The following is a 23,440-nucleotide window of genomic DNA, read 5'->3' on the forward strand; positions in this document are numbered from 1 at the left end:
CCTGGGGAGGGGGGGGGTCGGCCGCTCCGGTGCAGGGTCGCGGGTGGATGCAGTACCCCGACTTACCCTAGACACAGGGAAACGGGGTCCATCCGAGGTCCCAGACAAGGCCCAGGTGCTGCGCCTCGGCCTAGGGGTTCAGAATACCTGCCCGTGAGGTCACAATGCCCCTTCCGGCTCCAGAAAGACAGTGGTGCTCATCCAGCACGACTCGGCACGACCCCGGACAGGAGTTAAGCCGGGGAGAGGGCCCCCACCCACTGTGGCTCAGCGGCTCTGGGCACTCACCCCTGCGGCTGCTTCCAGGCCAGCCCAGCCCTGGCCGGCACTGCGCCATTCTCAGATGCCACCTCCTCCTCCAGGAAGCCTTCCCTGACCATCCTTGGCAGGCTCCCAGCAGGAAGATTTGCTCAGTGCTCAGTGGCAATCCTCAGGTCTTCCCCCCCAGGGTCACAGACGGGTGGCAGGGTGCCCTGGAGTGGGGAGGGCCCCTCCAGCCAAGCAGCGAATGAGGGCCGCTCAGCCCACCTGTGTCCTAGCAACCCTTTGTTCTGATTCCAACTGTCCTCACCTGTGGGAACCCGGCAATGGAGCGCCTCGGGGCAGTCGGTGGGGTTCTCGCGAGCACACCCAAGAGCCGCCCCTGCCCCGAGAGGACACACGCGACCCACTTCTCCCCTGACCCACGTCTCCCCCCAACATCAGCCCTTCGGTAAAACGGGGGCCTAGAGACTTCCCAGCCCTGGGTAGCACAAACTGCCTTACAGGAAAGAGAATCCTCCGCCCACACAGTAACCCAGAGGCCAGTGAGTGCCCAGCCCCCTGTGTGTGTCCAGCGCGGCGCTGGGCATCTTCAGGGGCAGCGTTTCCCCTGGTCCTTCCCTACCGACCACTCTTGGAGGGGACGGTCGACCTAGGGCTCAGAGAGGTGGAGTCACTCGTCCACGGTTGCACAGCTTGGAAAAGATCACCGGGCTTGCTTGGGCCATGACCTTTGACACCAGGAAGTTCTCCTCTTCCCCAAACACAGGCGGAAACTGAGGCTGGCAGGAAGTAGTGGTGTCATTTTGCAAATTAACCAGCAAGGAGGAGACCCCAAGGCCAGGGCGAACTTCTCCACCTTCCCCACCCCTGCCCCGACCCCACACAGGCTGAGGCTTTTGAGCTCAATCATTTAATAAGTTTCCCAGCTACTCAGACCAGACACGCAGCCCCCAGGCCACCCCCACCCCTGTGACCAGGAAGAGCACTTAATTCCGAGCACTTAGATCCAGCCAGCTCAGAGCTACCAGTGGCTCTGGCCTCGGTGGGCCGCGGGAACAGGGGCGCGCTCCCCTCCCACACTAGTCCGGGGCCAAGTTCACTTCCGCCCACGCCACTCCCGCGGCTTGCTGTCTGCGTCATCGAGGCAGACGGCAGGCCCCAACAGTCTGGGGCCTCTCCCGGCTCCTCGGGGGCCAGGACGCCCGAGATTGGGGCCACCACTATAAATAGCCGAGAAATCTGTCCTTTGAAACTGGCCCGTTTAGTTCTCTGGTCATTCCGCGACTGCCGACCCCCCGCGTCCTACATAACTCCCCTCCCCAACAAGGCCGCTGGGGACAGGCCGGTGGCCCGGCTCCCCCTCCCCCCGCGACTCGGTTCCCCAAATCCTCCACTTCCTTCTCCCCGAGGCCACTCTTGGCAGGAAAGATGTGGGTTTTCTCTCGGCGGGCACCCCTAGGACATCACGCACCCCGAGGCCTCGGGGCCACCTCTGTGAAATGGGCTGTCGTGGGTGACACATGCAGGGGACCGGGCGGCCCACCAACCCCAACCCCGTCCACATCTGGGACTGCCCGGGAAACCACAGCAGCCCCAAGTTCCCGGCACCTTTGACTTCCGGCGCTGCTCAATGAGCCAGTCCCGCCCCTTCTCAGCACTGCTCCCCTCCCCCCCCAGCACCCCACAAGGGCAAGAGGAGCCGAAACCAGCCTCCCCGGCTGGCTCCAGGTCAGCGTTGGTGGGGGGGGGGACCCAAACAAACAGCCCCCACCCCCAACCCAAGCAGCCCCGGTTGGCACCCAGCCCACGCGAGGCAGCAGAACTAGGCTAGCCCTCAGAGGACGCCTTTCCTGGGCCTCCAGAGCCTCACAAGGCGCTGGGCAGGGCGGGGCGAGTCCTTCCTGCTGGGCACACGCCAGGGGTCCCAAGCAGGGGGCAATGCCCGAGTTGAGATGGCCAAGGGTCGCCTGAAACCAGGCAGAGACTGGGGCGGGGGGAGGGGGGTGGGGGTGAGGGTCCGGGCTGCTGCCCGCCCCCAGGAATCAAGACCAAGCGGGCACTGAGTAGGGCAAGTGGGGTGACCAGGCTGGACCACCCGTCCAGCTCCTGTGTCCTCTCAGGACAGGACACCCCGGGCAAGCTGCCCTCCTGGCACCCGGCCTCTCTCTCTCTGTCCCGATTCTTCTGGGCCACCACCACCCCACCCCTCACCCCCGCCGCTGGCTTGATTTGATCCTCCTGTGTCTGGGTAGGGGGCTTTGACAAGCACCATGTGCCGGAAGCACCCCTAGGTGCTGTCCCTGCTGGCCAGGGCCTCTCCCCACTGGGTCCCCTTCTGGAAAAGTCCAGAAGTCTTGGAGGACGGGATGAGCACCGGCTTTCAGAGGCTCGGAGGTTTTCCCCCGACTTCCCCGGCCATGCCTCCCTCGCTCTGGCTGGGGCCTTTCCCGCGGGGCTGGCAGGGACCAGAAAACCTGTGACTTTCTCAAATAAAGAGAACAAGGACAGGGCTGGGGGTGTGGCCCTTGGGCCCCGGCCTGGGCTGCTCTGGGGCTCAGCCGGCCCCGGAAGGTCCTGGGCTCCAGGGCTCTGGGGCCGGGAACTGCCCAAGGCGTGACTGTTCTGGTTTGGTCTCTTCTCAGCTGGGGACATCCCTGGACATCCGAGGGTGGTGACCGTCTCCAGGAGCACTCCATGATGAGCCCGATTGATTCGGCCCCGCTAGACAGAGGGGCACCAGGCTTTCTAAGAAGCCCAGCTGCTTTCTCCTGCGTTACAGCAGGTCACTCACTGACCCTCTCTGAGCCCCGGGGGCTTCCTGCTTCCCACCGGCTCTGGTGGCAGGCCCAGCTCCCAGCCAACACACACCAACTGGGGGACAGAGGGAAGCCGGTGCCACGCGGCAGGCAAACCTGCCTTGTGGGGTCACTTCTGGTGCCCCCACCCCCCGCGGCCCACCCCCTGCTCCGGACCTGGTCCACGGTGGCCGCTCAGCAACCACAACCAAGAGAATAAATAAACTGATGACTCGATCCATGAGGAAGGGCGGGGGGGGGGGGGCACCCCGGCGCTTACGTGTCCACCCCTCCCCCGGCCCACAGACCGAACTGGGGTTCGGAGAGACCCACCTTGGCACAGATGTCCACCACGACCCGACCTACAGGGTGCATCACCGTCCACGTCGGGGGACGCGCTCAGAGTGTTGGCGGCTCTGCAGGGCCTCAAACACTTGCCACACGGCGCCCCCTGCATCCTCTCTGGTCAGCCTCTCCCAGGCCGGGGTCACCAGCCCTCACCCTCACCCCTCACACATAAAGCCCAGGAAGTGAGAAGGAGCCAATCGCCGGGTGGCCCCAGCCCCAGGAATTCAGCCCACGGGGACCAAAGGGACGAGCTGTGTCTGGCCTTCCTCACCGCCCTGGCAGGCGCTGCCCAGCGACTGCAGACCTGGGCCTGTGCCCGCAGATGCCCGCGTGCGCCCCTTCTCGGAGCCTGCCCCTGACAGACAGCACTAGGTCATCCCTGGGCAGCCCAGCCCAGACCCATCAGAACCTGGTCTCGGGGCCCTGGAAGCTGCCTGGACAAGATTACCCGAGGAAGGGGAGACCACTGAGGTGCCCAGGAGAGATGGCGGGGGTGGACACCCGGGACTTAGCACCCCGGGCCCCGAGAACACCCACAAGAACCTGCAGCCACACTGCGGAGACATGTCCAGGGGAGAGGCCCTGCTCCCTGCTTGCTGGGACCCCCAGAGCAAGAGTCGGGTGTGGCGGTCAGAGAGAGGCCTGTGTGCGGTGGGGTGGTCTGGGACCGAGGCAGGCTGGAAAGAGGGATCGTGGGGGCCGGCAATTCTGCAAAGTCCAGGAGCCCATTAATAGAACCCCAAGGGCAGTGATCCTTGGAATGGCCAGACTGGACCCCGAGGCATGGACCCTTCCTGGTTGATGGGGGCGGAGCAGGAGGGTGGGGTGCAGCCTAGGGCGGCCAGCTGAGAAGCACAGCACTGAGGTTTGTGTTGGGGTCCAGGCTTGGGTTCTGGGGGACAAAGGCCAGTCTGGAGGTCAGTGGGGAGGCCAGTGGATGAAGAGGTGCCTGTGGGCAGCCTGGGTCTGAATGTTTAGAGGGAGCCCTTGGGGACCATTCATCGTGTGTGTGTGTGTGTGTGTGTGTGTGTGTGTGTGTGTCTCCACGTTGCAGTCATCTGATGGGGCCCTGTTACCCTCCGAGTCTTCCTCTCCAGTCATTTCTTGTTTATGGGTTTTATTTTGGTCACCACGGGAGGGAAGTGGCCAACTGGGAGTTGCTTCCCTGGAAGAAGCTTTTGAAATTCTCTGCTCCTCAAATCCCCGGAGGGGCCGGGAGATAGGGAGGGGGGGGTGCCAACACTCCAGATGCTAATCAGTAGCAGATGACAAGCAGAAGATCCAATCTGGGCAATCTGGGTAATCTCTGGAGGACCGATGAATTTGCAACAGGTGCCCACGTCTTAAAGACATACACCCCCTTCCTGTCTGGCCAGCCCAGCCTCCACCGAACGGAGCCCCTCAAAGACACGAAAGGGGAGCCTGGGGACAGACTTGCCCTCAGATTGCAGATTCAGAAATGGCGACTTTTGTGCTCAGCAAACTGACAAATTTTATGTTAAGTGACTTGACTTTTATTTAAAATAGAAAGAAAAGGAGCCAGTATAATAAATAGGACACTTGCCCAGTATGCAGCTAGCCCCCAGCATCCCACAGGGTCCCCCGAGCACCACCAGGAGTTAGCCCTGAGTGCAGAGTCAGGAGTGAGCCCTGAACACCAGCAGGTGTGACCCCAAAACCAAACCAAACCAAAACACTGAAAAGAAAAAAAAGACAAAAAACAAAAAACAAAAAAAGTTCGTTCGGGGGCTGGAGAGATAGCACGGCAGGTAGGGCGTTTGCCTTTCACGTGGCCAACACGGGTTCGATTCCCAGCATCCCAGATGGTCCCCTGAGCACCGCCAGGATTAACTCCCGAGTGCAGAGCCAGAAGTAACCCCTGTGCGTTGCCGGGTGTGACCCAAAAAGCAAAATAGATAAATAAATAAAGGTTCGTTCACAGCATAAGGATTTATAGGAGAAGCCGCGAAGAACCAATCTCCCACCAAGCAGGAAGTTAATTAAATAAGGGAGGGTTGGCCCACAGCAGTCAAAATGGATTTGAACAACAAGGGGGAAAGAGCAACCAGATGGTGCCCCCACCCCACCCCCAAATCCTACAACAGATTTCCCCCAAAATATTCACGGGCACAGGCCACGCCCGCTCATTTGCATACCGACCTGGGCAGAGCTCAGCCAAAGTGCTCAGAAATGTGTCAGGAGGGAAGCTGGTTCCCAGACAGCCCCACTCAGGTTCCATTTCAAAAGAACACATTTTCATGATGCAAGTCATTGCATCATGAAATACCCACCGTTTACGATGGCTCGATGTCTTATCTCTGGCTAAGTGGGGCCAGTGACGAATTTCATTTTCTTCCCTTTTTAAAAAAATTTATTTTAAAATGTTTTTAGTTTTTAGGCCACCCCCTAAAAACTGTGTTCAGGGGTTGAGCACTCAGAAGTCACTCCTGATGGGGTTGGGGCTGGGGGACCCTATGGGGTGCCAGGGATCGAACCTGGGCTGGCCGCGTACAAGGCAAATGCTCTCCCTGCTGTACTATCGCTCCACCCCCTCATTTTTTTCTTTTGCCTGCTCTGTGCTGTCCAAATTTTGTCATACAAAAAAAAAAAAGTGAGCCCTGAGTACAACCAGGTGTGGTTCCAAAAAAAACCAAAATAAACAAACACAAAATAACTCACACTAGAGAGGAAATTATAACGATGGCTGCCGGGTGCTGCCAGGGATTGCACTAAATGTGTCAAAGCAATAGCCGGGTCGTCCTTCAATGCAGGCAAAGCTGTGGGTGCCAAGACCCGCTTTCCAGTTCTCCTTTTTCTTTTTTTGGGTGGGGGGGGTCACACCCGGCAATGCTCTGGGGTTACTCCTAGCTCTGCACTCAGGAATTACTCCTGGCAGAGCTCGGAGGACCACATGGGATGCTGGGAATCGAACCCGGGTCGGCCACACGCAACCGCTTGCAAGGCAAATGCCCTACCTGCTGTGCTATCGCTCCAGCCCCCTCCAGTTCTCCTTTGTAACAAGGGACACACACACTCTGCTGACCAGGGGTGCGTCCTGGTCTCAACAGCAGTGGGGCCCGTCCTGCTGGACACCCCTTCTCTGCTCCCCCCCCCATACACACACCCAAAATTTACAGTGGGAGGGGGAGGGAGGGGAGGCCCCTGGGGATCTGCGGGCTCAGCCCAGACCTCAGTTCCCCTCCTCCTAAATGAAGCTGCACACCCAGGAAACTGGGGCTGATTTTCAGCTGTGAGGGTGAGGGCTTGGGAGACCCCCGGCAGGAGGGTGGCCTGAGGCAGTCAGGGGGGGCTTGATACTGTCCTGATTGCATCTGTTGAAGCGCTCTGGACCTGCAACAGTGGCCGAGGGGTGGGTGCACAAGCCCACACTCACGGTCTTCCTACCCACAGCCCCCCCCCAAGACGTTCCATTGTTCAGATGGGGAAACTGAGGCTCAGGGAAGTGCAGGGAATCCAGGATTCATTTTCCGGCTCCGGGGCCTTCCTCTCCCTGGATGGTCCTCTGCCAAGTTTCTAAAGAAGCTCCCTCCACACCCACGGCCACGCCTGAGGATAAGGGAGCCCATCCCCACCGAAAGAGTCCAAGGCTGGGAAGGCTGCGTGGAGGAGGCATCCGCCAGGCCCGGGAGCCTTCGGCGTCGGCTCCCTCTGCCGTAACACGGGCACCCGGCCCAGTGTGAACAGACGGGCAGGCTGTGAAGAGGGAAACAGTGGACGCCTCTGAATTGCCCTATAAAGCCATCAGTGCCGGGTGGGGGCTCTTCACTGGACTCTTATCTGGATGCACAACCCACATTCCGTGGGCACTGGTTTCCCAGCTGCCCCTGGGCTACTCATTAACCAGCCCTCTGGGTCAGGGCCCGGGAGAATGCCCCGGGGAGGGCAGCGTGGCAGTGCTCGGTGGGGCAGGCAGCACTCAGGTCGGCCAGGGCTGTTCACCTACCGCTCCGAGCCTCAGTTTCCCCTACTGCACCGGCTCTGTGGCTCGCAGTACACGACTGCCACTGACTACAGAACTCACACCTGGCTGGGTCTGGCCGCAGGCAGCCACCAGAGCCACCCCTGGCAGTGCCCGGGTGCCACGCCTGGATGTTGGGGTCTTCCAAAGGCCAGGAACCCCGCCCCTCAAATATCTGCCCCAAAGAGAAGAGAAGCAGCGCTCACTGCAGCCTCGCGGGGCCACAGGGCAGCAGCCAGTAGATACACGGCCAGGGCTGGAGCGACAGGATGCCGGGTACAGCAATTGCCCTGCGCGCAGCCACACTGGGCTCCATCCTCAGCACCCCATACAGTGCTCCCTGAGTGCCGAGCCAGGAGTGAGCCCTGAGCCATGCCCGCTGTGGCCCCAAAGCGACAAAAAAAAAAAAAAAGCCTCGGAGGGTTCCTGCGGACATGCCAATAACGGGGACAGCCCCAAGGCTGGTCAGGGCGCACCCACAGCTGAGCCCCCGGGGATGGACTCTGCAGATCGAACGCCACCCCATGAAGAAAGGCGTCCAGGGAGGGCCGCGGGCAGGGAGTGGGGGACACAGGCAGGCCTGAGACAGCACTGGAGGCTTTGGGGGCTTCCCTCGCAGTCCTGGCTCCTGAGGTGACCACCCCCGATCAAACCGATCTCAACCCTAGGGCAGAGGGAGCTGGAGTGGGGTATTATGCCCCCCCTCAGCCAGTGTGAGTCCAGGAGGCCACGGATTCCACAGTCCAGAGGGGCTCACCCGCAAAACCCAGGCCTGACAGTGCTTTCTATTTATTTTTATTTATTTTGTGCTTTTTGGATCACACCCAGCGATGCTCAGGGGTTACTCCTGGCTTTGCATTCAGGAATCACTCCTGGTGGTGCTCGGGGACCATATGGGATGCTGGGAATTGAACCCGGGTCGGCCGCGTGCAAGGAAAATGCCCTCCCCGCTGTGCTATCGCTCCGGCCCCTCTATTTATTTTTAAATGGGGGGGAGAGGGGCCACCCCAGTGGTGGTCAGGGCTGACTCACTCAGGGACTCAGGGACCTCGCCTGGCCTTGCTCGGGGGGGCCGGGGGATGGAACCCTGGGCCAGCCACACGAAGGCGAGGCAAAGGCCCTCGCTGCTGTCCTATTGCCCGGGCCTCGTAAGTGCTCCTTTTTTAAAACCAGGCGTTTGTTTTTTGTTTTTGTTTTTTTTTTTTTTTTTTCATTAACAGCCTCTGACATCAGCGTCTCAGGAGCAGGACAAGATCCAGGCCTCCCCAACGTGGCCACCGGCTTCAGTGAAACTTTGGTTTCGGTTTCTCCTGTGTGGTCTGCTCGCCTTTTTCTCTCTTTTCTTTTCCTTTTGGTTTTGAGGCCACACCTGGCGGTGCTCTGGAGCTCCTCCTGGCTCAGTGCTCAGGGGTTTCTCCCAGCACTGTTCACGGGGTGCTGGGGGACAGAACCAAAGCGTGCGGCCAGGCCCTGGTGCTGGCCCTCCGGCTCACATGGGCACTGCAAAGTAGATGTTGCCATCTATGGCTCTTGAGAGGCCCCCAAGGAAAGTTTGTTTTGGTTATTGTTTGTTTTTTTAAGTCAAGGTGCAGGAAAAATAAATAAATAAAACCAAGGTGCGGACAACGTGTGCACTCCGTCAAGTGGCCGAGTCACATTCCTGCCCCCCCCCCCCCCCCGCCCCACCGAAAACCCTTTGAAAATGCCACAGCGGGCCTGCAGCCTAGAGAGCCGGGAGCCCAGCCTCCTGTAAACACACGAACAATTCACGAGATGTCATTGCGGCCCACAGATTAGATAAGGGCGCGGTGTCAATGTGAAACGTCCTGGTTGGTAACTACGTTTATATAAGACAGGAATGGCCGCACTCTTGCGAAACACAATCTCGCTGAAGGATTAGGGGTGAAGGGGCATCGGGCCTGCAACTCACTCCCCGATGATTCAGCAAAAAAAAAGAGAGAAGGAAGGAAAGAGAGAGAAAGGGGGGGTGCAAGGAGGGAGGGAAAGAGAGAGAGAGGAAGGAGGGATGGAGGGAGGGAGAGAAGGAGGGAGAAAAGGAGGGATGAGGGAAGAAGGGAATGAAGGGAGGAGGAGGAGGGAGGGAGGGAGGGAGGAAGGGAGGGAGGAAGAGAGAAAGGAAACTTCTTGGGCCGCAGAGAAAAACAAAGCATGTGTCAACTGTTCCCAGTGAGGACTTGGAGGTGCTGGGGACGTCCCAGCTCACTTTTTTCTTTTTTTTTTTTCTTTTTGGGTCACACCTGGCGATGCTCAGGGGTTACTCCTGGCTCTGCACTCAGGAATCACTCCTGGCAGTGCTCGGGGGACCCTATGGGATGCCGAGGATTGAACCCGGGTTGGCCGCGTGCAAGGCAAACGCCCTCCCCGCTGGACTATCGCTCCAGCCCCAAGCTCACTCTTGCAACTTTTCTGAACATCTAATAATGAGACGTGCAGACTCAGCACACCGGGGCCGGGATTCTATTCCCAACACTGTGGGGTGCCCCCAGCAACCCCTGGGGTGACCCCCAAGCATCAAGCCAAGAGTAACCCCGACACCATACACACACAAGCACACACACAAGCACACACGCACACACACAAGACAGGGGAGCCCAGCTCTCTTTGCACAGGGTTGGGCTCCCGCATCAGAACTGGCCCCTCTGCTCAGTGCAGGGCCAGGAGGGCTGAGGACGGGACCCAGCTCAGGGCTCGAAGGTTCTGCCGCCTCCTTTTCCTCAAGCCCAGAGGAGGCTGAGCTCCTGGACCCGGCGTGGGGTCACTCCACACCTCCACGGGCACGGGAGGGGAAGGTCAAGGTCACTTACGTTTTGGAGGCTCTTCAGAGAAGGTGTCTGCTCTGGACCTGTGCAGTGAGAGAGAGAGAGAGAGAGAGAGAGAGAGAGAGAGAGAGAGAGAGAGAGAGAGAGAGAGATGGTCACGCTGGGGGTTCTGTGAACACACGGGGGTCTTCACCCATGTCACCCCGATACACAGCAGGGCCCGGGACACCCAGGCCGGGGCAGAGTCTCTCTCTCTCTCACACACACACACCTGCACAGCATTCCCAATCAGGGGTCACAATCAGGGATCACACGTACAAACACACACAATACTTATTGACACAATACTCACACACACACACACACTTATACACACACACACTTATACACACACACACTCATACACATACAAACACATACGCTCATGCACTTACAGACACACACACAGGCTCGAGCATACCCATCCCCACTCTTGACACTGTCACACACACACACACACACACACACACACACACACACACACACACACACCCCAGCCCGCACTCCTCGGCGGGGACTGGCTGTTCCAGTGAGCTGGGGATAAGTCCGACCTCCGGAGAGGGTCTAGGGACGGCTTCGGGGTTCCTGATGGGCCTCAGAGTCGCTGAGATGGCCCAGTCCTCATCACGCCGGGAAATCTGCCAAACGCGGCCAAGCAGAGCGGCCCCCGAGCGACGTGGAGCCCAGGAAGCTTTGTCAGTCTTTTTTTTTTTTAACACCAGCAGAGTTCGTGGGGCTGCTCTTGGTGCTGTGCTTGGAGTGCTCCTAGCCTGGTGCCTGGGTCACCGGGGGGTACCGGGGATGGAGCCCGGGTCTCCTGCACGCAAACCACCACACTCGGCCCTTAGATGAGCTTGTTTAAAACACAACCATCACCACAAAAACCCAAACACCTCTTATTCTTCGGAAGTCAGCTGGGAAGAGATTAACTCAAGTGCAGACCATGCCCCCTGGCCACAAGCCCAGGCCATGCTGGACAGCCCTCCCTGTTCTCCAATTCACTTCCAGATCATAAAAACATGGAAATCCAGGAAATGGGTTCATGCCAACAGGCTCTCTGGCGGCAAACGCAGACTTGCCCAGAAAGAAGGGCAGAGAGAAAAAAAGCCCCCCCGTGAGCCAACCTCGATTCCTTCCTCCTCTTGAAAAAAAGCTTTTTTGGATTTTGGGGCCACACCTGGCAGTGCTCAGGGCTGACTCCAGGCTCTGTGCTCAGGGACTCCTCCCGGCAGTGCTCAGGGCTGACTCCAGGCTCTGAGCTCAGGGACCCCCCCCCCCCGCAGTGCCCAGGGAGCCATATGGGTGACATGCAGCTCCATGGAGGCTGGGGAGGACCGACGATGTTGGGGACAGCTGTGGGCAGTGGCAGCATGGGCCGTGCTGTCCAGGACAGGGGAGAGGGCTTATTTATATGTATATGTATTTGGTTGGTGGTACTGGGGATCGAACCCAACCCTGGTCTCGAAAGGTCCATGTCTAAGGCACCGAGTCAAGGGAGCTGGGAGCAGGCGACTCCGGGGTGAGCCGGCCACCGGAAGGTGGAGGAGGGGTCCGTCTGTGGGGGACTGCCTGCATATCCTGGGCCGGCTGAGCCCACTTCCTATTTTGAGAATCCATTTCCAGATCATAAGAATGGAGCCTATGGGCTAGAGCGATAGCACAGCGGGTAGGGCCTTGCACGTGGCCGACCCAGGTTCGATTCCCAGCACCCCATAGGGTCCCCTGAGCACTGCCAGAAGTAATTCCCGAGTGCAGAGCCAGGAGTAACCCCTGTGCATCGCTGGGTGTGACCCAAAAATGCAAAAAAAAACAGGGGGGAGGGCTGGAGTGATAGCACAGCGGGTAGGGCGTTTGCCTTGCACACGGCAGATCCGGGTTCAATTCCCAGCATCCCATATGGTCCCGAGCAAGGCCAGGAGTAATTCCTGAGTGCAAAGCCAGGAGTAACCCCTATGCATCGTCAGGTGTGACCCGAAAAGCAAAAAAAAAAAAAAAAAAAAAGAATGGGGCATGTGACCAGGCCTGGCCAATCAGAAGTCCCAAGCTGGCTCAGGGGCAAGCATCTGACCAAGCAGTAGGTAGGAGCAGGGGTCATGGGACCATGAGGGTGTTCCCTATGCCTGAAGCAGAGGGACCCGGGTTTTCGGTTAAAGGTTTCAGTCACCGTCCTTTTCCCTGTTCTTCTCTCCCCTTGCTGGGGACCCCCAGAGCGTCCTGAGTGCGGACACTCGGAATCACTCCCAGGAATCACACTCTGGGCCTCACGCCTGCCCCAAGCATTTCCCAAACCTGAGCGCCACCTCCCAGGCCTCCCGAAAGACCTAACAGAGGGTCAGGGGTCAACGCAGCACCTGCAGGCCGCCGGGGACTTGGAACTCACAGTCCCCCACTTGGCGAGCGAGCACTGAGCCAGGAAGCCATTCTGGGTCCCCAGGAAAGTTTTTGACTTAAATGTTAGTTTAAACGAATTTTTCTGCTCGCACCCGAAAGGCACAGACCTAGATGTTGGCTGGGCTTTGCTGTGTAAGTTTTTGCTCTTTCTACACTCAGCCTTCAAAAAAGGGGGGAGGAGGGACGGGGTCAGAGCGACAGCAAAGTGGAAAGGGCCTTCGCACGTGGCCAACCCGGATTCCATCCCCGGCATCCCACAGGGTCCTCCAGCCCCTGTAATTGCTGAGTGCAGAACCAGGAGCAACCCCTGAGCATTGGTCGGGTGTGACCCAAAACTTCAAAAAAAAAAGTGGGGGTCACCAACCACCTAATGGTCTGAGGTCCTGGACTGCATGGCCTCTACTGCAAAACAGTGTCTGTCACCAAAATTAGGGTTGGCTGTCCCCCTATTCCTGGACATCCGGCTGCTGACAGTGAAATCAGGCCTGCTCAGCGTTCCGCACCGGAACTGATGGGGCCTCCTCTGCCTGTGCTCTAGCGAGCTCCCGGGGCCCCCAAAGCCCGCTCAGGGGCCACAGCCACCTGCCCTACACAGCCCCTCCGGGAGGACAGGTGTCAGGTCACAGCTGGCCCCAACCAGGGAGGGGATGGCCTCAAGGCGGACCTTCGGGGGAGAAAGACACCTGCATGGCAGGGAGGCGCTGAGCCTGACCCCTCGGGCCCGGGGTGCTCCCCCAGGGCTCCCCTAACTCAGAAGGAGGTGACGGAGGCTTCGGCGCTTCGTTGGGGCGAGCCCCATGCCCCAGGCTCCCCTGCCCGCTGACCGGCACCAAGGCCCGTAACCCGGAGCTAGCTGGCAGGCCACGCCGTGGCCAGCCTGGCCCGAGCTGGCCCTGGGTTCTCCCTGATTTACATCCCACTTGGCTGCCTCGGCAGCCTCCTGTGGCTTTTGGAGCTCGGGCTGTTCCGTAGAAAAGGGTTTCCCCACCCGCATCCTGTCCAAGGTGGCGGCGGCCCAGAGGCCAGGCCCGGCGGACTCCCAGCTGCGTGACCTCGGGCGGGCAGGCATGCAAGGAGGGCAGGGGCCTGACCCCGACGGCCAAGGGAGTGGACGCCGCCGTGACCCGGGCCAGGCCACTCGGTGCCAGCCCCAAACTAGCGGCAGTCAGGGGTGGGGAACTGAGGCGGGGGGGGGGGGGGGGGGGGCACTGGGAGCTTGAACAGGGGGCGCAGAATCTTGGGGCTCCTACCACTGCTGCAGGAAAGGGGTGCTCTAACCAGACCCCAGGCTTGGGGGTGCTGCCCACCGAGACCAGGGCCCAGCACAGGGGTGAGAAATAACCCCAGTTCTGGGGGTGCTAGGGGCGGGCTGGATAGAGGAAGGAAAGGTCGCTGTTAACTCTGATCCCCCAGTCAAGAGCCCCAGTGACTCAGTCCAGCGGGGTCTGGGCTGGCCTCGAGTCAGGGTAGAACCAGGGAGCCCCCGAGGCCTCCTGGGGCTTCCAGAGCCCCCCACCCACCCCCTCACTGGAGGCTGCCCCCCGATGTCCATGAAGGCAAGCGTCCTCTCTTCCCATCCTGCAGCATCTAGAACGCAACCCGCGGCCTGGCAGATAGGTAAGCCTCAGGCCTGGAGTGGGGGGCACGATGGCCCCCCACCAATGCCCTCTGCTGCCCACGCTCCAACCTGGAGCCAGCCCGTGGGAGCCCCGGCAAAGGCGCCAGGCACCACAGGATCTCGCTGAGGTCGGGGGCGAGGGGGGACACCCAGAGAATGGGGACCGGGAGTGGGGGGTGGGGGTTGATCTCGGACAGCGGCCAGGAGAGGCGCCTGCCCTCTGCTTCCTGAGCGACCAGACACCCCAAGGCAGGAGCCAAAGAGAACCGACGACAATGCCTCATCCTGCAACCCTGCAAGCCTGAGAGGCAGCTCAAGCCCAGCACCCCAACGGCGCCCCCAACATCATCACGAGTGACCCCGAGCCAGCCCACCACACCCCTGCCCAAGAAACCCCAGGCTGCAAAGGGCCCGAGTGACCGCTGACGACTCCGGACCCCCAGCTCCTCTGCAGGCAGGCAGTCTGGAGATGGGTCAGCAGTGACCCTAAGACTGCCATGGACCGGCCCACACGTTTCCGGCAGCCGCATGCCCACGGCCAGGGGAAACGTGGAAACATATTCTGGGGCCACTACTGCCTTTTTTCTACACTACCCGCCCCCAAACCCGGCCACACTGACTTCCTTTTGGTTTGGGGCTGTGCTCAGGGCAGTAAGGATGGAGACTGAAGAACCAGGCTGGCCTGTGTACACCTCAAGCCCTGAGGGGTCTCCCTGGCCAGCTACCCCACCGACACGTGTCTGCTGGTGGGGGGGGGGGCGGCAGAGAGGAGACCCTGGTGTGCTGTTGCAAGAACATGTGTTAGCAACAGCCCGCGACCAGCGTCCTGCCTGAATCACCCCCGGAACTCCACGCCCGCAATCAGGACACCTCCTCCCGATCAAGGACCAAGACATCTCGAAAACCAGCAGGATGACGCCACATGCTTGAAGGGGGCCTGTGGAAGCAGCCCTGCTGTGCTCTGTCCCGCTCCAGAAGGAGGGAGGACGAGGGACCAGAGAGGGTCAAAGACTCGCCACGCTCACACAGCGAGCCAGTGGCCGGGAGCAGCCAACCCACGGGGGAGGGGAGTCGGTGCGGCGACATGTGGCCTGTGGGGCTGCTGCCCCATCCAAGTCAGTATTGGTGCATTGATGCGGTCCTGATCACAAGTCAGCACAGTGTCCTCACTTCAAGGGGAAGGCAACGAAAACGCTCCTCTGAGTACCTACTGTGTGCAGGTTTCTGTGTGTGCCGAGTACCTACTGTGTGCAGGCTTGTGCTCAGGTTTCTCTGTGTGCCGAGAACCTACAGGGTACAGGTTACTCTGTGCTGAGCACCTACTGGGTGCCAGTTACCCTGTGCTGACCACCTACTGGGTGCTGGTTACCGTGTGCAGGCTTCTGTATATGCTGAGCACCTACTGTGTGCACACTGACGCTGGATGCTAAGTGCCCGCCCCTCCCCCCAACGTGACTTGCACCAGGCAGCAACACAGGAGACGACACAGACCTGAGCTCCAGCCAGGGGACTGGGGAGGTACGTGCTTTACTCGCAGTTTGAACCCTAGCACTGAACGACCCCTCACCCTCACATGCACCACCCGCTGTGACCCCTGAGCACTAAGCCAGGAGTAGCCCCGGGGCACCAGCACGGACGTCCCCCAGAGAACAAAACGTCAACGAAAACCAACACTGATTCACTCCCACGCGGTACCCAGGTAAGAACAAACCTGTGAGTGAAATAAAGCGGAAAGAAACCAGAAACAAAGGAAGACGAAGGGCTCTGGGGCGAGCTGGAGTTCTCTGGGACTCGGGTCACCTTCTCTGCGTGACCACCATGTGCCAGAGCGATAGGACCACACGCAGAGCGTCTGTCTCACACATGGCTGGCCTGGGTTCAATTCCCGGCACCCATAGGTCCCCCTGGATGGTTCCCCCATAGGTCACCCAGAGTGATCCCTGAGTGCAGTCAGAAGAAAGCCCTCAGCGTCACCCAGCATGGCCCCGCGTCCCCCAAAAGAAGAGTTTTGTGAAGCATGTAGAGGGGCAGTGACGGGGGGGTTGGGGATTTCCGAGGGCCGAAAGCAGCCGGACCTCAAGGGTCAGCACTGTGGGGACTCGGGCCCCGAAACAATGGGACGGGGCAAAAGAAAAGCTTGACCGTGACCTCTGTGTGCCGAGTACCTACAGTGTGCAGGTTACTCTGTGCTGAGCACCTACTGTGCGCCGGCTACTCTGGGCTGAGCACCTACTATGTACCATCTACTCTGGGCTGAGCACCAACTGTGCGCCAGCCACTCTGGGCTGAGCACCTACTATGTACCATCTACTGTGGGCTGAGCACCAACTGTGCGCCAGCCACTCTGGGCTGAGCACCTACTATGTACCATCTACTCTGGGCTGAGCACCAACTGTGCGCCAGCCACTCTGATCTGAGCACCTACTGTGCGCTGGCTACTCTGGGCTGAGCACCTACTGTGCGCCCACATACCCTGTGCTGAGCACCTACTGTGCGCCAGCTACTCTGGACTGAGCACCTACTGTGCACTGGTCATTCTGTGTGCTAAGTGCCTATGTGCAGGTTGGCAAAGCAGGAGGGGACACTGGGGAGCCGGGGAAGGCTTCACGCAGGACAGTGACACCCTGAGAGCTGGCCAGGGGAAGGGGGACGGGACACAGAGGCTGGTGAAACTACGACCATCAGGACTGCAAAGACCCGGGAGGAGAAGCCGCGGCTGGCCCGAGCATCCTCGGAATCCCGGGCCCTGCGTGCCATCCTGCCCAGCTGCCCACGGGCGATGGGGTAAGAGGCCACAAGCCTCAGGCCCGCCCCCTTCCGGCGCCCTGCACCCCCAGGGCATGACTCCGCTGAACGCTGTGGGCAGCTGCACCCCCACCCAGCACGGGGAGGCCGGGCTCAGGGACGTTCTGCTCCGCAGGACGTGAGTCACTTGGCACTTGGACTGTGAGCAACGAAGGGAGTGGAGAGGGCGGGCCCGTGTCCATGCTCGAAACGGGGGCTTCGGAGGGAGCCAGGGTCCAGGCTTCTGGTTGCCGGGGAGACAAGCTTCCGGAGAGGCGGGGTGGAGGCAGCACAGGAGGTGGGCAGGACCCAAAGGATCAGGCTCCCAGCCCGGACACCCCCCCGCAGGTCTCGGGTCTGCCTGTCTGCTCCCCAGGACTGCTCCCCGTCCCCCGAGTGTGTTGGCTTCAAGAACCCCCATTCCAGATTCAAGAACCCCCATGCCGAGGGCTCCCAGCGGCCAAAGCCCCAGGGAATCTTCCGGCGGGGCTGAAGGGGGTTGCGAGAGCACTGGGTCACCGCCAGGAGTTTGAGCCCTTTCGGGACTGGGGTGGGAGGGCAGCGGGGAGGGCATTTGCCTGGCACACAGATGATGCGGGTTCCATCCCTAGCACCCCAGAGGGTCCCCCAGGCCCCGTCGTCGTGGGGAGTAATCCCTGAGTCCAAAGCCAGGAGGCTCCGATCACTGAGCACTGCAGGGTGTGGCCCCCCAAACACAGACAAACAACAGAGATGCAAACGATGCATCGTTTTTACATAATTCCCCAGAGGCAAGTGGAGGGAGAGGAGAGGAAAATAGCAGCCCTGGGCGCACCCTCACCTCAGTCTTCTCATCTGTTAGATGGGTGTGGGGGATCGGGTGGGGGGGCAGGACGGCCAGCCAAGGGGTGTCTCCCGGAGAGCTGGCACGGGGAACCACATGCCCAGCCCTTGGCACCGGGAGGCCGGGATTGTTCATTAACCTCTTCCTGATACACATCTTCTCCCTCCCTGAGATGCCTGAGCCCCGTGGCCTTCTCAGTACCTGTCAGGTCCCCCCTGGGCCTTGGCTCAAGCCCGACCTACAGGCAGGCTGGGGGGTTAGGTGGGGGCGGGGTCCCAGTCTCTCTTTCCCGTGCCCCCAGGCGGGCAGTGGGGAACAAGCCCCTTCTCTGGGAAGGAAGGAACCCCGGGAGGTGGCGAAAGCACCCCCAAGCCAGAGGTGATATGGAGCTAAGGCAGGGGGTGTCCTCAGTGAAAGCCGGCAGGGCTGCTGGTCCACCCACCCGCAGGCGAGGCCAGCCTCCGTCAGGCTTTGTAGTTTGGCTAGAGCAAGTGGCAGAACCTAGAAACGTCACCATGCTCAGAGGCAAAAAGAGTAATGGGCGAGGAAGAAGAACAAAAGGGGGTGATGGGGGCAGCGGAGGTGGGGGCTGGAGTGATGGCATAGTGGGTTTGCCTTGCAGGCGGCCGACACGGATTCGATTCCCAGCATCCCACAGTGTCCCCAGAGCACCGCCAGGAGTAATTCCTGAGTGCAGAGCCAGGAGGAACCCCTGTGCATGGCCGGGTGTGACCCAAAAAGCAAAAAAAAAAGGAGAGGTGGGTGACGGCCTGTCCCTGTGAACGTCTGAGGGGCACAGTCACAGCTGCAGACTTCGGAGGCCTCTCTCTTCCTATTAAGAGATGACACTGCTGGATGAGCACAAGATTAGGGGGCACTTAAGAGGTATTTTATTTGGGGCTTGGGGGGTGCAGAGCAATAATTGTACAGCATGCAGGGCACTTGCCTTGTGTGCGGCCAACCTGGGTCTGAGCCCACCAGGAGTGATCCCTGAGTGCAGGGCCAGGAGTCAGCCCTGAGCACTGCCAGGTGTGCCCCCCTCCAAAAAAAAAATGAGAAAAAAAAAGAAAAAAAATTTGAGCCCAAACCTAGTAGTGCTCAGGATTTACTTCTGGCTCAATGCTCGCAGATCACTCCTGGCTCAGTGCTCAGAGGACCATATGAGGTGCCAGGGACTGAACCAGGGGAGGCCCAGAGCAAGGAAAGTGCCTTAACCTTGTATTATCTCCCCGGCCTGGGTTTTGGATATTTTTTAAAGGTTTGCTTTGGTTTCCTGGCTCTGTGTTTTGAAGTGCAGGGGATCAAACCTAGGGCCCTGCAGGCAAAGCCTAGGCTCATGGAATGATCTCAGGCCCCTGCACTTGTTTTACACACACACACACACACACACACACACACACACACACACTTACAGAGCTTTGCGGGCTAACTCTTTAGCCGTTTCTAATCAAGTGAACGGGCTGTGGGCCAGCACTGATCTTGCTAGAGAAATGAAAATATAGGGCCCGGTCCAAGTGTTCTGAGAAGCTTCCCTTGCAACAGCCCTAAGCTGGAACGCGCCCAAATGTCCATCGACTAGAGGACAGCGTGAGTCCATCTGTGTAATGGCCAGCTACTGGGCAGTGAGTGGAACGAGCTCCTGGGACATTCCATAGCACTGGAGCATCTCAGAGAAGGCGGGCGGAGGGGCGGGGGGTGGAGCTTGGTGGGGGAGTGCCCGTGTGGGCTGGGGTGCCACCCCCGGGAGCCCCCCACCCCCCCGAACAACATCAAGAAAGAAGGTCAGGAGACAAACAACCGTTTCTGTACCCGGTCCGTCCGTACTGAGTTCTAGGCGTCACAACAGAGATTCGGGGTGACGGAAACCAGAAGAGGTAGCTTCAGGGTGATGAATGGCCACTTGCGGGGGACCAGGGGGGGAGGGCGGGGTGGGGGGGAAGGGCTCGGAAATATTCTCTTTCTGGACCCAAGTGGTGTTTGCACAGGTGTAGAGATTCACCAAAACTCACCAAACCCTAACGAAATCTTTGCATTCTGCTACATGTAAATCACACCTGAATTTCAAAATAATGTTTTGGTTTCCACCTGCACCAGCCCCCCCCCCCGGCTCCCCCTTCCTCCAAGTCCCATGAGAGAAGTCAAAAGCAAAAAGCTCGCTCTAAAGACGCCAGGGTGGGGAGGCCGAGGGGGAGGAGGCCAGGAGGTTAATGGCCTGTGTACCTGTTAAACTGTGTTCAGGCCTTCAGCCATGTGTGCAGAGCCAGAGGCCGGGGCAGTGGCTTGGAAAACGCTCTGGCCCTCGACAGCAGGGGTTCGGCACCCTCCGGGGTCCTGGCGCCCGGCCCAGCCGCTCACTCACCACCAGGGGACCCCGGGGCATCACCTCTTCCCCAGCCCGATGGAATGTTCTCTTGAGCCCACTGGTCTCCGTGGGGAGCCCCTGGCCACTGGCCTCCCCTCCTGTCCGTGGCCCCTGGGATGATGCACCAGCAGAGAGGCTGAGAGGCGCACAGTCCACACACACACACACACACACACTCGGCATCTCGGGTGGCTGTGCCCCCTGCCCGTCGGGCTTCACCCCCGAGCACCCCCACCCCAAAGCCCCCGCGGCTGCAGCTGACGCCACCCACTCCATTTCCCTGTCCCTCTATGCCACGGACTCACGCAATCCGATGCTGGACCCAAACTCCGGGACCGGCCACACACGCCTCCCGGATCCCCTGAGTTCAAAGCCACATCAGGCCAAGACGGGCGAGACAACGGGGCGGGGGGGAGGTTCAGGGGGGGCACTGCAGCCCCCAAACGCACACGGTGCTTGCTGAGGACGTCCCAGGAGGTCGGGGTCTCGCCCAGTCCTAACTCCTGGCCCCAGCCCACCCTGCGTGGCACCCCGGCATCACCCTGGACCGTCGGTGGTTTCTCTCCGGGCTCTGCTCTGCGTAGAGGAATGCGCTCAATGACTCACAAGTGTCCGAGCATTCCACAATCGCTGGGGAGTCCCGCTGAGCCACACGGCACCTCAGGCAGCGCCTCCGAGTCCGGACACGGGCCCCTCTCTCAAGCCTCGCATTGGAGCTTGCCCGGGACCAGGCCTCAGGCCAACCCCCACCCCCTGCCCAGGGAGATCAGAGCCCAGAGCTCTGTGGTCCCAAGACGCCCAGCGGGCTCCGCGGGCAGACAGGCTCCGGCAGCCCCATCGGCTCCTGTCCTGAATGGGCAGTTTCCTCTGCGAGAGTCTCGGTTTGCTCATCTGTGAGATGGGTACCACCCCACAGGGTTTCCTGAGCAGCACAGCTGAGACCTCATCACTCACTGCAGGAGGAGGGGTGAGGCGGCAAACCGAGGCAGGGAGAAGGGGGCCCGGACCGGCACAAGGGAACCCCCACGGGACGAGAAGGCGGGAGTCTGCCGGGGCGCCACACACCCCGTCCCCCCGGGCAGCTCTCGGGCTGAGCCGGCCTTTGCGGCTCATCTCCCCACAATCCCCTCAAGGGCGCGGGGCGGCCGGTGCTGGCACCCTTGCCGCCCAGACTGCCAGGCAGAAGTTCAAAGAGGCCGCGGGGAAAGGCCAAGGTCACCTACGCCGAAGACAGAGGCCCAGTGCTCGAACTCAGTTCCCCAGGGACAAAGTCCCTCTCCGGTTCCTGCTCGGCCCAGAACTCGGCAGCCCCGCCCATTTCACAGAGGGGGAAACTGAGGCCCCCGCCGGGTGGTCAAAGGTCAACCGAGGGCGTGGACCAGACCTTCAGCCATTCCTCCGGGGTCAGCCCACAGCGGGTCCCCGGCCAGGGCGCCCCGAACCCCCCTCCCTCCCGCACGGCCCCCCTCCACCCCCACACCTCCACACACCACCCCACACTCGGGAGAGGGAGGCAGCCGGTTGCTAAGCGCTCACCCCGTCTCTCTCATAAAAATAAACTCCTTCTGGCTGGGAGGCTCTGGATGAGATCCCTCCCTTCCAGCCAAGAAAAAAAAAATTTTTTAAAGAAATTTTAAAAAGATCTCCATGACATTTATTTGAACGTCAGCGGTGCCAAGGCGTGGGCCAATTTACCGGAGTCCAAATGGTGCCACGCGCCGCGGCAAAACCTCAGCTCCGAGACCCCCGCTCTGGCATCTGGGTGGTTTCGGGCTGATTTATTTCCCCGGGCAGGAAATGGGGGCCCGGGCTCCGTCCCAGGCCTTTGGCGTGGTCCTGGGGGAGGCCAAGGTCTGGCAGAGGCCAGGCGGGACCAAAATAGCCAGTCGGGTGGCCCTGCCCAGCACACACCCCCTCGGGCTCTCCGGACGGCAGGGAGCCCCCCCCACCCTGGCCCTCTCCGCTGCAGGGGGGCATCTGGAGGGGACCCTGGTGTCGGCTTTCCCCCATGGGGCCGGCAGAGCACCCGCTGCCTGAAAGAGGAACCCCCAGAAGGAAGAGGAAAAGTCTAGAGGGGCCAGGGCCTGCTCCCCCTGCCCACTGCCCCCGCAGGGGGACTGCGTCTCGGAATGACTGAGCCTCGGCATGGCCACCTGCCCACCGCACTGGGGGTCCCCCAGGATCGCAGGTGACCCAAGTACCTCTTCCCCACTCCCCAGTCCGGCCCTCCTGTCCCCGGGGCACCAGGGACACTCCCTTGGGCCCAGCCGAGGACACTCAAGTTCCCCGGCCAGGGACACAGCCACACGCGGGGGTGGGGGGGGCGCACACGTGCACGGCCAGGTACCGGGAGACACCCCGTGTCATGCCCAGGCGCGCGCGCAGACACACAGACGCACAGACACACAGACACACACACCAGCCACGCTCAGGCATCAACCCCTGGAACAGAGAAAGGCTGGCGGCTTGGGGAGGGGCGCGCAGTGCAGACCCCCTCCAGCCACCCCGACGCATGCAGACACAGGGAGGCTGAGCGGCGGCCAGGCGCGCGCAAAGACACACACACACACACACACACACACACAGACAGACACACGCGTGCACACACGCGGGCACATACACACACACACGCGGGCACACACACACAAACGCGCGCGCACACACACACACACACACACACACCTGCCGCCTGCACGAGACGCCCGAGCCCCTGCGCCCGGGAAACAATAACCGCCCGGCCGGGGACCGAGCGGGCGACCCCGCGACCCTCCGGGCGGCGCAACGGGGGCGCCCGGCGGCGCGGGGGGCGCGGGGGGCGCGCGGGGCGGCGGGGGCGCGGGGCGCGGGGCGCGGGGCCGGGCCGGCCCTCGGTACCTGGGCTGCGCGCGGGGCGCGCGGCGGCGCCGGGGTCCTGGGGCCGGGGGCGGCGCGCCGGCGGGGTCGCGGGCCCGCGGGGCCGGCGCGGCGGGGCGCGGGGCGGGCGGCCGTCGGGGCCGGGCGCGGGCGGGACGGCGCGGCGGCGGCCGGGGCGCGGGGCTCGGCGCTGGCGGCGGCGCGGAGGAAGCGGTAATTTATAAGCGGCTTCTTCCTGACCTCGCGTGTCTGTTGTCTGAGCAGGGAGCGCTCAGCATCACCCATCCTGCTGGGTGGAAAAATACCAGCTTGGCCGGGCCGGGGGCGGGGCCGGGGCGGGGCCGGGGCGCGCAGCCCCGCCCCGCATGCGGACACACGCGCGCGCACAGACACACACGCACACA

The 23,440-nt window shown here is 61.1% G+C and overlaps 1 protein-coding gene across 1 annotated transcript in view; it reads right to left on the reverse strand.

Moving 5' to 3' along the window:
* The window catches only part of SLC6A6 (solute carrier family 6 member 6), a 62,389-nt gene extending 39,272 nt beyond the window's left edge, over window positions 1-23,117 (reverse strand). The window contains exons 1-2 of the mRNA XM_056129584.1: window positions 23,058-23,117; window positions 10,212-10,249 (exon numbers count right to left, since the gene is read on the reverse strand). The gene's annotated coding sequence lies outside the window, so the exon portion shown is untranslated. The remainder of the gene's footprint in view (window positions 1-10,211; window positions 10,250-23,057) is intronic.
* Window positions 23,118-23,440: the final 323 nt, after the last annotated feature.

Source organism: Sorex fumeus, unplaced genomic scaffold (assembly GCF_029834395.1).
Source record: "Sorex fumeus unplaced genomic scaffold, SorFum_2.1 ptg000072l, whole genome shotgun sequence".
Classification (NCBI taxonomy): domain Eukaryota; kingdom Metazoa; phylum Chordata; class Mammalia; order Eulipotyphla; family Soricidae; genus Sorex; species Sorex fumeus.